The sequence below is a fragment of the Scomber scombrus genome, chromosome 15 (genome assembly GCF_963691925.1).
Source record: "Scomber scombrus chromosome 15, fScoSco1.1, whole genome shotgun sequence".
NCBI classification, from domain to species: domain Eukaryota; kingdom Metazoa; phylum Chordata; class Actinopteri; order Scombriformes; family Scombridae; genus Scomber; species Scomber scombrus.
The window spans coordinates 1285406-1300498 of NC_084984.1; the positions used below are offsets into that span (position 1 = coordinate 1285406).

At 36.0% G+C, this 15093-nt stretch overlaps 1 pseudogene; it reads left to right on the top strand.

Moving 5' to 3' along the window:
• Positions 1-1600: 1600 nt before the first annotated feature.
• Positions 1601-10602, top strand: LOC133995667 (septin-2-like; annotated as a pseudogene).
• Positions 10603-15093: the final 4491 nt, after the last annotated feature.

Genomic DNA, 15093 nt, shown 5'->3' on the forward strand with positions numbered 1-15093 from the left:
AAATTTAACTGAGTATAAACGTGAGAGATTTGCAAAAAGAGAGCAAAATGTAAAAAAGGTAAGCTTGAAAGAGTAAACGTAAACAGAGCATAAAACGTAAGAGTGTAAAAGGTGATTTTCAAAAGAGAGTGTAAAATAAAATTTAAAAAAAGAGAGCAAGCAGCTTGTAACCCGCTGTTTTGTAGGTGAAAGGTGGGGCGTAATTTCGGGGTGAGTCTCTTGTTTGTCTGTCCTCCCCACTGAAGAAAAGGGGGGGGGGTGGGGAGGGTGAATCCCTGGCCTAATTTTAATTATGAAGTAAAACCTAATTCTTTAATTTCTCATCACTGCTGTCACATTTGTACACGCTAAAGAAAATGCATCCTTCATTTTGGCACAGATATAACAGACATGAATTAACATCCTATCAAAAGTGTTCTTTACGTCATGATACTTGTAAAATCTATTTAAACACGGAGAATACTTTCAGTAATGGCTATTGAAAGTCTTCTGTTCCCAACAAACGATTATACCACGTTTACCTTAGCCTGTCTGACTCGGGTAATGATATAACACTTTTCTGAATTCCTGTTGGAATTACAGAGAATTGGAGTTTCAAGCATTGTTCACTTAGTATGGAGACACACAATCAAGACAAACATCAAAGGATTGCAATGGGTTAAAACACATTATTACATTTACCAAATGACTTATTAATTATTCTCAGGAGGTATTTTGATTGTCGACTACATTATGAAGAAGAAGAGTTCATTTGGAGGTGAAGACAAAGGAATGTATGTTGTGCTGACAAATGTTCATGTTTTGTTTCAAACAATGACAGAAAGGATCTGTCTGGGGAGCCTCACATTAAAGGTGCGTTCAGACAGGGCGTGATGACGCGATGTCGCGCCACGAGTTTACATGTTAAGTCAATGCAAACACGCGATTAGACGCAAATTCACGCCGGGCGACGCGATGCCGCGAAAATAGCTTCATCGCTCGAGTTGAATATTTTGAACTTTTGCGGCTACATCGTGTGACGCCGTGCCGCGATAGCCTATCAGCGTTGAGAATCTCCCGACGTCACTGACGTCACTTACGTCATTACGTATAGCCCAGCTGGCTTTCCCTTATAAACTTTTGAAGAAGAAAAAAAACAAACAGGGTGGAGGTAATGCACCAATTGTTGTTTGCCAACCGCTATTAAACAGAAGAAGAATAATAAGAAGAAGAAAAAACAAACAGCTGACTCTCCCTGCATAGATTCAACATTTAATTTACGTGTGTTTCTGTCAGTTGATGTGTGTCGCAGGAAATGGAAGAGCCTCAGGGACACATATGAGAGAAAAGATTAAGTGATCTCAGACAATTTTACATTATGGTCACAAAATGGTCACGTGTCGAAACTCGAGCGATTGCGCGACAGATTCTCATTTGTCGCGCGATTTTGTGGCGTTCATCGCTCTTGGTCTGAACACAGCTTTAGGCGCTAAAGTCCTTACTCCGGGTTGAAAGTTAATTTGAGGTGTAAAACCAGAGAATTTACACCTTTTTCCTGTGAAGTCGAGTCTCTTTGGGAGAGAGTGTCACTTTAATTCCATCTCTGTGGGGCTCAATTACGATGGGTCAGTCTCATCAGATAAAGGGGCAGTGTGAGGAGACCCCTGTGTTTCTCTTTTGAGGCAATAAACTTAGCCAGATGTTCCGCTTACAATAATAAGCAACAATTGTTTAAAGTAGTGTTGCGAAGAGAATTTTTATCCAGCATCACAAAGAGTCCAGAATCAACTATTTAACAAAGTTTATTCATTGTCTTGTTTATTATTGTCTCTCCAGGTTGACTGACTGTAAGCTTTCAGAGAGAAGCTGTGCAGCTCTGTCCTCAGTTATCAGCTCCCAGTCCTCTAGTCTGAGAGATCTGGACCTGAGTAACAACAACCTGCAGGATTCAGGAGTGAAGCAGCTTTCTGCTGGACTGGAGAGTCCACACTGTACACTGGAAACTCTCAGGTCAGATGTTTATAAAATGTGAATTTTATACTTAAAGTATAAAGTTAAACTGGACTTTCTGTTTTTATTGTATTGTTTTTTGGTATTAACTATTTTGTTTATATATCATTTGGTCAACTTGTTTTTAAATGTTCTTTATAAATACATTTAACTTGACTTGAAAGTTCCACTCTGGCATTTGAGTTTACTTGAAATTATTAGTTGAGTGAAAATGATATATTATACTTTAAAAGCAATATTTTACCTCACACATCAACAAGAAACAGTGTCCAATTAAACAAATGTATTTAGTTTTCTAGTAAAGCTTTTATATATATTCACCTCATTGTTCCAGGTTAAAGGATTGCAGCCTGTCACAGAGGAGCTGTGCAGTTCTGTCCTCAGTTCTCAGCTCCCAGTCCTCTAGTCTGAGACATCTGGACCTGAGTAACAACAACCTGACGATTTCAGGAGTGAAGCAGCTGTCTGCTGCAAAGGAGAGTCCACACTGTAAACTGAAAACTCTCAGGTCAGATCTATACATTAAATTATAGTTTTTTTTATGTCATTGAAAACATGAAATTTCTTGGTGAAAACAGAAATTAAGGCACATTTCAACCCTATATAATCACTTTACATATCAATATCAGCCTTCTGCAATATGACTTTTGAGTTAAGTTTGTTTATTGAGTGTTTTTGTGCATTCAGCTCTTCTGCCTCTTTACTTTATCAGTTAATCTCATTAGATCACAAAGTAGGTCCAACCTTCACAGTGATGGTATGATACTGATCTCCTGTAATAAGCTGGAAACCTAAATGGAAACTGAATCAAGTTGTATTAACCCTTGATCCTCACATTTATTTCCACCAGATGGCATCATTTAGCTGTATTTTGCCTATGTGAGAATACGATGCAGTGTTCCCCAGTCCTGCTTGTCCTGTTTTATGAAGCACAGCAGACCAGTGAAAAATGTCAGTGCATCCAAAATGACCTGGATGTGTTGGTGTGAGTGTCAGAGTGAGGTGTGTTTGTGTGTATTGTAAAACAAATGTGTGTGTGTATGTAAATGTGTGTATGTGCAGATACAAATGGATGAATGAAAGAATTTATATTGTCTGGCAGGTCTCCATTTATAGCTAACACACACACACACACACACACACACACACACACACACACACACACACACACACACACACACACACACACACACACACACACACACACACACACACACACACACACACACACACACACACACACACACACAGGTCTTCAAACTCAATAGATTATAATGTATAAATAACAAGCTGCAGCACATTTACTATATAAGTTAGTTGGTTATTGAGCTTTGAGCATTAACAGTTGTATTATGTAAACAAACTGAAACTGGTAGTTATTATCAGGACTGAAAGTGCAAAATAATATTAATTTATAATAATTTCAGTCTTTTGACAATGATGAGCCATGTGTAACATTTCTAAATTGAGGCAGGAGGGTTAAGGTGGAATGTGTTTGTCCCTCTCTGAATGAGCTGTTTCTACCATAGACTGTATATAAGAAGGTTTCTACTCATTTTAATAATAATAATAATTTAATACAACTGTTCAATGTTACTGACTGGAACATTAGCGCCACCTGCTGTTTATCTCCTTATATTCACACAGCAGCAGTGGATGGAAACAAGCATTCACATTTTCTACTGAACTTTTTCATGATACTTGGTTAAAATGTTTACTACATTTGGATGAAAACTTGAAGTTAGTGTAATTTGCTCTGCAGAAGTTACTGGAAGCTATCGGCCTGTTTATCTGTAATGTTCAGAATGTTTTTACCAATGCTGATAAAACAGCTGCTCTGATACAAGACAGCCATTAAAATGAATTATTACTGATATTACTAATAATAACAATAATAATAATAATAATAATAATAATTATTATAATAATAATGGTATAATAGTTGTGTTTTGGTTATAACTGTGATGTGTGATGGGATTGACAAATATAAAAGCATTAGTAATGATTCTATTTATCAAGTAGACAATTTATTGAAAATATTTTTGCTCCACAATCAAAAGATTTCAGTTATTCTTGAAATATGTTTTCATCCCTGTTGAAAAAAACATTTTAGATCAGCGAGGCAGGTCAGGCTGGTTTTGGACACTTGGCTGGGAAGGATTGCTGGTTAAACTGGTTAAACTGGTTAAACTGGTTAAACTGGTTAAACTGGTTAAACTGGTCATCATCATTTATTAGCTTGATGATTAAGTTGTTTATAGATGATGATGATGATGATGATGATGCACACATTTACAGCACATTACTGGCTACTGAGATACATTACTATCACAGTTAAATGATAAATACTGTAAATTTGATGTTCTCACTTTTTATCTGTTAACCCATCAATAATCAAAAATGTATGAAAAATATGTTAAATTTAAATAAACACAAAAATATGATCAATTTACACATTTATTTTGCAGTTCAATATAAACTTTGCAGAACAACCATGATAGCCAGTATGCAACTCACAACTGTGGTGAGAAAACCTGCAGTGTACATAAACTCAGAATGGACTTTATTAGAACTGCAACTATTTATTATTACTTAGTTTCCAACTATTAAATGAATCACTAACTCTTTGAGTTGATTCATCATTTGAGGATGCTGTCTTGACTTTTGGGAAACAACCAACATTATTCACCATGTTCTAACATTTCACTTTGTTGAGGAAAACCAAAAAGAAATGATTAATCTAATGGGGATCTTAAGACATTTAGACTCCTCCAGTTGAACGTTTTTTGTATATTGAAAACACTCACGTAAAGTTTTGATCAATACACTGTATGCATGGTGCATTGACATCCACTCAGAGTCAATGAGTTTCCTGATCAGAGCACACACATGTTGGTCTTCGTCATGTCTGACTTTGTTGCACCAATAAACAAAAAGGCCAAAAGAAGATCTGTTAGTTTCATTAAGTGAGATGAAAGGGTTTGTGTTCCCAGTCAGTCACCATCACTGTCAGTGTGTCACTGCTGTTACAGAACCAAGAAGAACTTTAGGTTAAGAAATAAATCCTGGTTCTTTTTAAACATTTGGTTTTGGGGGATTTGTAGGAGCATGTTTGGTTATTAATTATAACGTATGATTATCAAAAGATAATTAAACATTAGAGAAATTATTAAAGTGTGTGTGTGTGTGTGTGTGAAAGAGAAAATCACCTCAACACGTGTCTGTAGCAGATAACAAAGAGCAGAGCTGTGTCCCACACTATCTGACTGCCAGATGTGTGAAAGAGGGACGTGTGTGTGTGTGTGTGTGTGTGTGTGTGTATGTGTGTGTATTAGCAGAGAGAGGAAAGGAGGGAAATCCGTCTCAGCTGAGTCCTGCGACCATGAAGGGAGATCAGAGGTTACTTTGTCCACAGAGAGCCGTGTATAGACCACAGTCTGTACACGTTGTCTGACTCTTTAACTGACTGAGTAAATTACTTTCCCACAAACTCATCAGCAGACAGCGACAGCTGTTCAGTGTTCTAGCTGAACAGGCAGCTAACTTTAATGCTCTGTTCAATCACAAACAGTTGAGCTTAAAGCACCAACTCAAACACACAGTCTCTGTCTCTGCCCAGACGTAAACCTCTTGTCTTTCTTCAAAGAGCGATCAGGTGTGTGTTAATAGTCCAACACAGCTCGTGGTCCTGTGTTTGGGGGTCCTGGTGGTGCCGTCCTTGTCTTCTTCATGTGTTGCTGCAGCCGGCTCTCCTTCAGATCTGGTGAATTGTGTTGAGCTGAACATGGAGGTGAAGGTCTCTGTCATCCAGTGAGGAACCTCCAGACTCGGCGGGAAACACACGTGAGCTGTTTGCCTCCTTAAGCAAACTGTGTGAAGTTTCCTCCGGCTGAGTTGTGATGGAAGAGCAAAGTAAAAGTTGTTTACTGTGCACAGCTGATATTTAAGGCTGCAGTGATGTCATTAGCAGTGTCACTGGACTTCCTGTGTCTCTGCCAATGAGAGACGTGAGTTTCGAGCTTTTCTGTATTTCACATAAAGGTGTGAAATGCAAAGCATGATGGGAGTTGAGAATGTATATGGTCTTACAGGTCTGCATTATGTCTAAATTTCCCTCTGTCTCTCTCTCACACACAAACACTTTCACTCATGGATCCACTCACACACACATGCATGCAATGGTCGTCAAACTCAATAGAATATAAAATATAACACTTCAAATGTGCTGTACATTTACTTTATGAGTTACAGTCAGTTATTGAGCTTTGAAGGTGTGTATGAGTGTGTATGTGTTAGTGTGTATTTGTGTGTGTGTGATAGAGAGAGAGATTTAGACATAATGCTTTAAATGGAGATCTTCAAGTCAATATAAAGTCTCCATTTGTATCTGCACATACACACATTTATGTACACACACACATTTATTTTTCATTACACACATAAATTACACACTCTGACACTCACACCAACACATCCAGGTCATTTTGGTCTGCTGTGCTTCATAATACAGAACGAGCAGGACTGGTGAATTCTCCCATAGATACAGTTACATGATGTTATCTGGTGGAAAATAAATAAATAAAATAATTTGAAGCTAAAATGAATCCAGAACATAATAATGCATGAAAGTATCTTCTTTTGCATTTCCTGCAGAATGTAGTTATAAAGTGTTTGAATGGAGATATTTCTGTCCCTAAAGAGCTGAGAGGGAGTTTTTTTTCAATCAATGTTGTTGTTAATCATTGATATTTTTCCAGACTGTGATAATCTCAAAATAATTCACTTTGCATTTAGTACATAGAAAATAATGTTTTTCTGATTATATATTATTCTTGTTATATGTAAACAAACTGGCATTTAAAGGGTTAAAAATCCTGAAAATTAATTTGATGTTTATTATCAGGACTGATGTTGGTTAAAAATAATTAATTTATAATATTTTTAGTTTTTTATGTGGACATTTGTGTCTGTTACTCATTTTTCTTTCATTTAAGACAAAAATGTGTGTAAAATAACATGTTATATAAAAATGTTAAAAATGTGTTTATGTAAAAAAAAATATAAATCTAAATGTTAAAAATAAATGTAAATATTAAATTGATGTTAAATATAAAGCTAAATGTTACATAAATATTAAATATACATGAACATTTTAAATCTAAATGTTAGATATAAATATAAACATTACATGTAAAGCTATATATTAAATATAAATCTAAATATTAAATATAAAGCTATATATTAAATCTATATATAAATATAAACATTACATGTAAAGCTATATATTCAGACTATATTTAGGATGATGTAGTTCAGCTCTGGTCCTTTGCAGCAGCTTCAGCTCACCACTGACTGTGGATCAGTAGCTCAGAGTATTTTATTTAATTTTTTATTTATCCTTTATTTAACCAGGCGAAGTCCCATTGAGGAGCCCTGGGGCAACAAATAAACAAGTTACACAGAAACATTGATGACAAGACTGATAAGAACAAAAATAACATGGAAGAAAGACATGATGACAAGACAGGCCAACAGAAAAACAGCAACACAACAAAACAAAACAGATTTACATATAATACATGTAAAAGCAATTTAAAAATGAGGGGGGGTCATTAAAAACATGTTCATTGTTCAGATTGTTTAAAATGTCCAAGTGGGATAAAAACAGAAAGCTTCAAAACTTTTTGGAGCAGATTCCAACATCAAGGAGCAGCATAGCTAAAAGCAGTTTTACCAAATTCGGTTGTAATTCGTGGAATATTTAGAACCAGAGTGTCAACGGAGCAGAGATTGTATATGGAGTGATTCCAGGTCAACAGACTAGCGAGATAGCTAGGTAGAGTACTGTTAATAGCTTTATAAATAAAAATGTGCCAGTGAAGCCATCTACGCAGTAACTCTGCTGTGATTAAGACAGTCTTCATTTTCTCTCTGGAGATGTTAATCAGTCATTTTATTCACATTTAATGTTAGAAAGTAACAATATGTGGTCAGTTTATCTAAATAAGGCTGTTAGTAAATCAGCTGCGACGCTTTCAGACATGTGAGAAGCTGTTAGCCTCTGATCTGACTCTGAGAGGATGAACCTTCATCTGATGACCTGATCTGTGCAGCTCTTTGGTGTTTATAGCTCTATATGATATAATTCATGTTGGTGTCACAGATATAATCTAACAGGTGTAGCTGCCACATGTTGGTCTGAATGTAAAGTGAAGCTTCTTTATTTTACTGGACAGAACAACAGCGCTGCTGCTAGATGTACAGATATGTTTTATAAACGTCTTCAGTGACTCCAGAACATCATCAGATTATTATCCAGTGGGAGCTGAGCCATGTTTCAAACCATCATTTGCAAAAATGATCAGAGGAGGAAAGTAACTAAGTATTTGTACTTCATTATTGTACTTAAAGTAGCCGTATGTAAGAAATATATTCCAAGTAATCATAAAATGGCCCTGATATGTCACCAGACATTAAGGACCGACCTGGGTGACTGCATATCAAAATCTGCTACTGGAAGAAAGGAATATTTATATTATATAAATATATATATTCTGTCTGAAATTTGGATTTCAGCAGAACTAAACTGTGTCCAGTGATGTTTTTCAGTGCAGGTTTTTAATAAAAGAGGAAAACGAAGAAGATAAACACCAAAGTGACCTTTGAGAAGTATTCAGCTCAACTATTATGTATTTTGTTCTTTTAGAAATATAGTTATGTGAAACCGAACCGTACCACAGTCTGTATGCTACATTATAATTATGTTTTGCCTGCGGACCAAACAATCAAACTACAGTCTGAACGCTCTCAGAGTCGGCTGCTAACAGCTGAAGTGACCAGCTGGTTTAGGACTGAGATAATCTGCAGTTTCTAAATATTTAGCTTCAGTTATAACATTTATATTTATATTTTATGTTATATTTAATATTTATATATTTATTTTTTTATGTGAACACATTTTTACACACATTTCTGTCTTAAATGAAAGAAAAAATTGCTAAATGTGAGAAAAGTTAAGTTAAATATTGAAGAAATATCAGCTATGAAACTGTAACTGATATTTTACAATCAGCACCTCATAAACAAGGGTTAATAATTAATCTGGTTGTTACATTTCTGTTTGAATGTGTATTTAATGTTATAATTAAAGGCAGTGGTATGTTACACTGCAAAAGGAGATAATGTTCAATTAATCTGAGTCCACCTCTGTCCTCACAGTCAAAACCAGAACTCACATTTAGACTAAAATCCCCAAATGTGCCTTTTTAGTTTGATTTAATTCATATCTCCACATCATTATATTTATTCATGATCACATATAACACATCAGTATTTATACTCCACTGTAACATTATTAATATATGAAACCAGACACTACTGTAGGCATGTATGTGAAAAATGATTATAAATGTATTAAATTAGTCAGTGATGAGAAAGAAACGTGTTGACTGAATCTCTACTTTTTCTACAGGACTAATAACCCAATTTATGAAGCAATCATCTCCAAAAGTCCTCTGATCTCTTCAGGATCTCCTGCTGTCTACCAGCTGAGAACAAAGGAAGAGAAGTTTGGGACTCTGACAAGAAAAACTGTTGGAGAGAAAAACCTGAACAAGACAAACAGAACCATCTTACTTGTAGGTGAAACAGGAACAGGAAAATCTACTCTGATCAACGCTCTGGTCAACTACACCATGGGAGTGAAGTTTGAGGACAACATCTGGTTTGAGATCGTAAAGAGAGAGAGGAGAAGTCAGACAGAGAGTCAGACATTAGATGTGATCGTGTACGAGATCTTTGGATCTGAAGATAAAACTCTGCCCTACTCTCTGACCATCATCGATACTCCTGGATATGGAAGCACCAGAGGGATCGAACATGATGTCATCGTTAGTCAAAGATTATTTGACTTGTTCCGCTCAGAAAAAGGAGTTCATGAAATTTCTGCAGTGGGTCTGATGATGCAGGCGTGGCAGAATCGACCGTGTGATCGACTGAAGTACATCTTTGATTCAGTGACGTCTCTGTTTGGGAAAGACATTGAGAAGAACATCGTACCTCTCATCACCAACTCTAATGGATTAACACCTAAAAATGTTCTGAAAGCTCTTGAAGCTGCAAACATTAAATGTGCCAAAGATGAGAAGAATCAACCTGTTCACTTCCTGTTTAATAACCGCCAGACTGAAGACCGAACAGATGACACAGAAGAACTGAAACATGCTGATGCAATAACAACAAGAGGAATGAGACAGTTTACAGAGTTTTTAAAAAAAAACTGCACCTCAAAAACTAAGTAAGACTGTGGAAGTTTTAAATAAGCGGATCAGACTGACAGCCTGCATCCAAAACCTGAAAGACATCAAAAAGAATCATCTGATGGAAGAACTGAAAGCAGAGAAGATAAAGTTGCTGGATGAGGTCTACCAACATGTTGTTAATCTGGAGCAGATCGCCCTGAATGTTGATTCACTGTCCATTCATGTCCACTTGGACTTTCTGATTGAGAAGATGAAGGAGACAGGAGACACAGAGAAGGTGAAGAAGCTGGAGGAGATGAAGAGTCGACATGATGAAGGAAACACAGCAGCTTGGAAGTACATGTTTGGTTAACTAGCAGCAGCTGGTAAAGCACTTATTAAATAAAAAGAAGTAGGTGAACAACATCAGACAGCTGAGTAGACAACAAGATCTACACTGTTCATACAAATGTTTAAACATCACAAACATTATTTCATTATAATCCTTTTAATTACAATGTTGATGTAAAATCTCCATCAGAAAAGAATTGAATCTTCTCTTAAATTTCAGGTGTGTGATTGTGAGAAACAGGAGCTCTGTTGCTGTTTGTTCTTGTAGTTTAATGTTTAATTATGGACGTCTGGTCACTGTTCAGATTACAGAGGAATCATTAGTTGATCCACATCAGTCAAAGCAGAGCCACAATCTGTCTCACAGTAACAGCAGCTGTTGCTTTTCTTCTTATCAATACTCTGTTTTTACATCACTTCCTGTCATAGTTGAGCCTCTTTCCTGCTCTCAGCTTCAGTCATCAGATCAAAACACAGCATCAGTGTGTTCAGCTGCACTTCAGTAACCAAGAAACAAGAAGCACACACCTGCTTTCAGTAGTTGGAGTAGGGGATTATAGAAACCTGATGGACATTTCTCTGCCATGTTCACACAATCTAATTGTTTCTGTTTCTTACTTTTATTTTGACTTTAAGTTTTGATGCATATCTTTTGCTTATATTTTGATGGAGTTTAAATAGAACTGAGCAATAGTTTTGTTTTATATGCAATATTTTCAACATGTATAAAAACTGTATTTTTGATATATTTCAGATTTTTGTTTTAATTTACACACAACTGCACAACGCAGGCAAGTGCTGAACTGAGTTTTACCATGCTTACATTACATTTATAACTGACTACAAATACCTTTATTAACTGTTTTTGGCACTTCTCTTGTTTTTATGATTTTATTATTTTTACTTAGCTTAATTTTATTCTTCTTAATCTTTTTTTTAATCTTTTTTAAATCATATATATTACTGTTGTGTGTAAGGAGAGCAGCAAAGTAAGAATTTCATGACATTGTCTGAACCTCTGTGTTTTTATTATGCATATGACAATAAACGTCTTGAATCTTATGTTAATCATATTATATCTGTATAATCACTGTGGAATGATGCTAAATGCTAATTGATGAGGACTTGGGTTGATTGGAGGTGTGGGAACACCCAAAGGGAGGATTATATGGTTTTGTATTTGCTTCTGTTTGATCAGATTTTCTTCACGTGTATTTGAATCATACAGCTTGTAATGATGAGTTTAATATTTCAGATCACACAGGCCATGTGGGAACACTTGTATTCATTCATGTTTATTTTCTAAGCAGTGATATTTGAGTGGTTGCAGTATATTGTGTTATTCTACATGAAATCATTTTTCTGTGAATGATGAATAAAATGTGAGCTTGATGAAATCAGTTTGCTCAGAGTGTCTTCACTGGATCATCAGAAAGCAGCTGATTTTTAGGTTAACTAGTTCTCCTAATTATTTCTGCTACTTAAAAACCAGTTCAATTTTACATACTGTTCATAATTCACCAGCACAAATGGAAATGAAAATAATGGGTTAATCCAATAAAAGACTAATTCAGCTAAATAAAATTAATTGTTTTATGATATTAAGAAATAAGAAAAAGATATTTGGCCCCAAATGAGCCTTTTAACCCTCACACACTGTTCATATTCAGACTATTCACAGTATCCTGCATAATTAGTCTCTACTAGATATCTGCATAACAAACCATTCATGAATACCTCATCATCAGTCACAAATAAACAGTCTAATATGCCTCTATGTACGGAGAGCCAAGAGGGCCAAAATCTACATTTAAAGTCACTTTATTAAGTTTACTCACCTTGTTAAAAACGAACATAAAACATAGAAGCATCAATATAAAGCATTTATTAAACGTTAAGGATTTTTATATAATGGAAATATTTCATGTGCATTTCATGACTTATTCTAGTAGGAGAGGGAAGTTATTAATACACGTCTAAATGAACGTGTTCTTTATGAAGCAGGAAAGCTGAAATATAGGAAGGCCAAATGTGCCTCTAAGTATGGAAGACCAAGAGGGCCAAAATTAACATTTAATAGGGTTCTTACAGGTTTGAACAAGTTAAATTTAAGACCTTTTAAGACCTTTGTTAATTAAATTTAAGTACGAACAAGTAAGAAAAATCACAGTCCCAGAATTACTTTCAAAATAACAAAACAGTATTTAAGACTTTTTTTAGACCTAAAATTGAGATAATTACATTTTAGACTTTTTATGACCCGACAGAAACCCTGATTTAACCTTTCTGTCGTTCATCCCGGGTCAAATTGATCCCGTCTGTTTTGACTGGTCCTTCTTTCCTTCCGTCTGTCCTTCCTCCCTCCCTCTTTTCCTTTCTCCCTCCCTCATTCCTTGCTTCCTTTCTCCCTTCTTTCCTTCCACCCTCTTTTATTCCTTCCTCCCTCCCTCCTTCCCTCTGTCCTTTACTTCCTTCCTCTTTTCCTTTCTCCCTCCCTCATTCCTTCCTTCCTCCCTTCTTTCCTGTCCTTCTTTACTTCCTTCCTCTTTTCCTTTCTCCCTCCCTCCCTCCTTCCCTGTCCTTTACTTCCTTCCTCTTTTCCTTTCTCCCTCCCTTCCTTCTTTCTTCCTTCCTCCTTCCCTCCTCCCTTCCTTCCTTCCTTGACTCGAGGACAACAGGAGGGTTAAAGTCAGGTTATTAAACGTACTCACCTTGTAAAACTTGACTTAAAAATGAATTGTGAAATAATCCTTTAAGAGTTACGGAGCTCAAATATGCCTCTCTGTACGGAAGGCCAAGAGGGACAAAAATCAGCATTTAAAAAGTCACACAATATGAAACGTACTCACCTTTAAACAGAAAACGACGGAGAAGCATCGATATAAAAATCAATGAGGTTTATTTGCAGTCACAATGCTTACACTATATGTAGCAGACATCCAAACAACTCAAACAGCTATTCACTCTATGGACCCAACACATTCACATCAGGGACACAAACCAAAAAAAAAAAAAAGAAATTAAAAAAAAAAAAAAGTTAGGAACTCAATAAACATCCATGAGTGCTGACATGGTTAGAGAGATGAGCTAGTTGTCACAAACAGTTAGCAGCAACATCGTAGAGAGTAACACAAGTTGCTAATTTTCTCCTTTTTTCCTGCTTCTCTTTACACTGTTTCCTGACTTCTATACCAACGTTTTTGATGCCATATTTTTCTTCAGATATTTTTAAAACTAAACTGGATTTTCCTTCAAAACAAAAAAAATAAAAAATAAAAAATAAAAAAAAAGGGGGGGGGGGGGGGAGGAGAGCTCTGATGACGAGACGCTTTAATCAGTGGGAAGTAACATCTTCATCATCATCATCATCATTATTGTTAATTTATCCTAAACGGTGGCACAGACCTTGAGCTCCATCCACGTGTTTTCGAGCCGTCGCAGCACCATGAGACGCCACATACACACCAGGCAACAGAGAGCCACTTCACACACACACACACACGCACACACACACACACACACACACACACACAACACACACACACACGCACACACAACACACACACACACCAAAAAGGACTCCGCTGCAGGACCTTACCAAAAAAACAAAAAAGAAAAGGGAGGCAGTCCCATAAACCTGGTCCGAGGACTCCAGAGTGTAAACAACGGGTCAGAACTGCACCGGCCTACCAGAGGGGGAAATGTAGCCGTGACCATGTTTGTTTACACGTCAGCCGCCGCCGTCGCCGTGGGAACCGGCGAGCGCGTGCACGGACCGGACGGCGAGGGGCTTCCTCTCATACCATCCGCTTCGAGGAGAAAAAGGCGGAAACCCGGCAGACCCGACGATTTAAAAAAGGGACATTTCACACATTTATTTTCTATCAGACGAGTTTTTTTAAATCTCATAGCTTCGTCGGTTCGGACTCAAAGGGGATTAAACTTCTATAAGAAACTTAAATGACTTAAATTAGTTAATCAATAAAAAGAATTGTGACAAAAATGGAAAATATTTGATGAAAAATTTGGTTGTAAATTGAATATTTTATAGTTTTTGGGCTTTTTTTATTGGACAAAACAAAACATTTACAGACTGAACATTTAATTAAATTGAGAGAATAATCAATGAGAACTGTGACAAGTTTTAAATGGCAAATATTTCATGAATAATTTGCTTGTAAATGGATTATATTTTAGTTTTATTGGACGTTTTATAGACTAAACATTTAAATTAAGAATAATTTTCAGATTAGTTGATGAATGAAAATAATGATTAGCTTAATGTTCTAAAGTTATAAATGTTTGTTTTTACAGCAGCAGAGAAAAAATATCTGAAATGTTAAGAACTAAAACTAAGAATTACTTTCATCATCTGTCGATTATTTAACTTGATTCATTTAGTAATTTAGTTGTTTATTGTTTCCAGATGTTTCTCTAATATTAGCTTTAGTTTAAACTTGGAAATTATTCAGAGAAAATAAGAAAAACAAGCAAATATTTGTCATTTTTGATT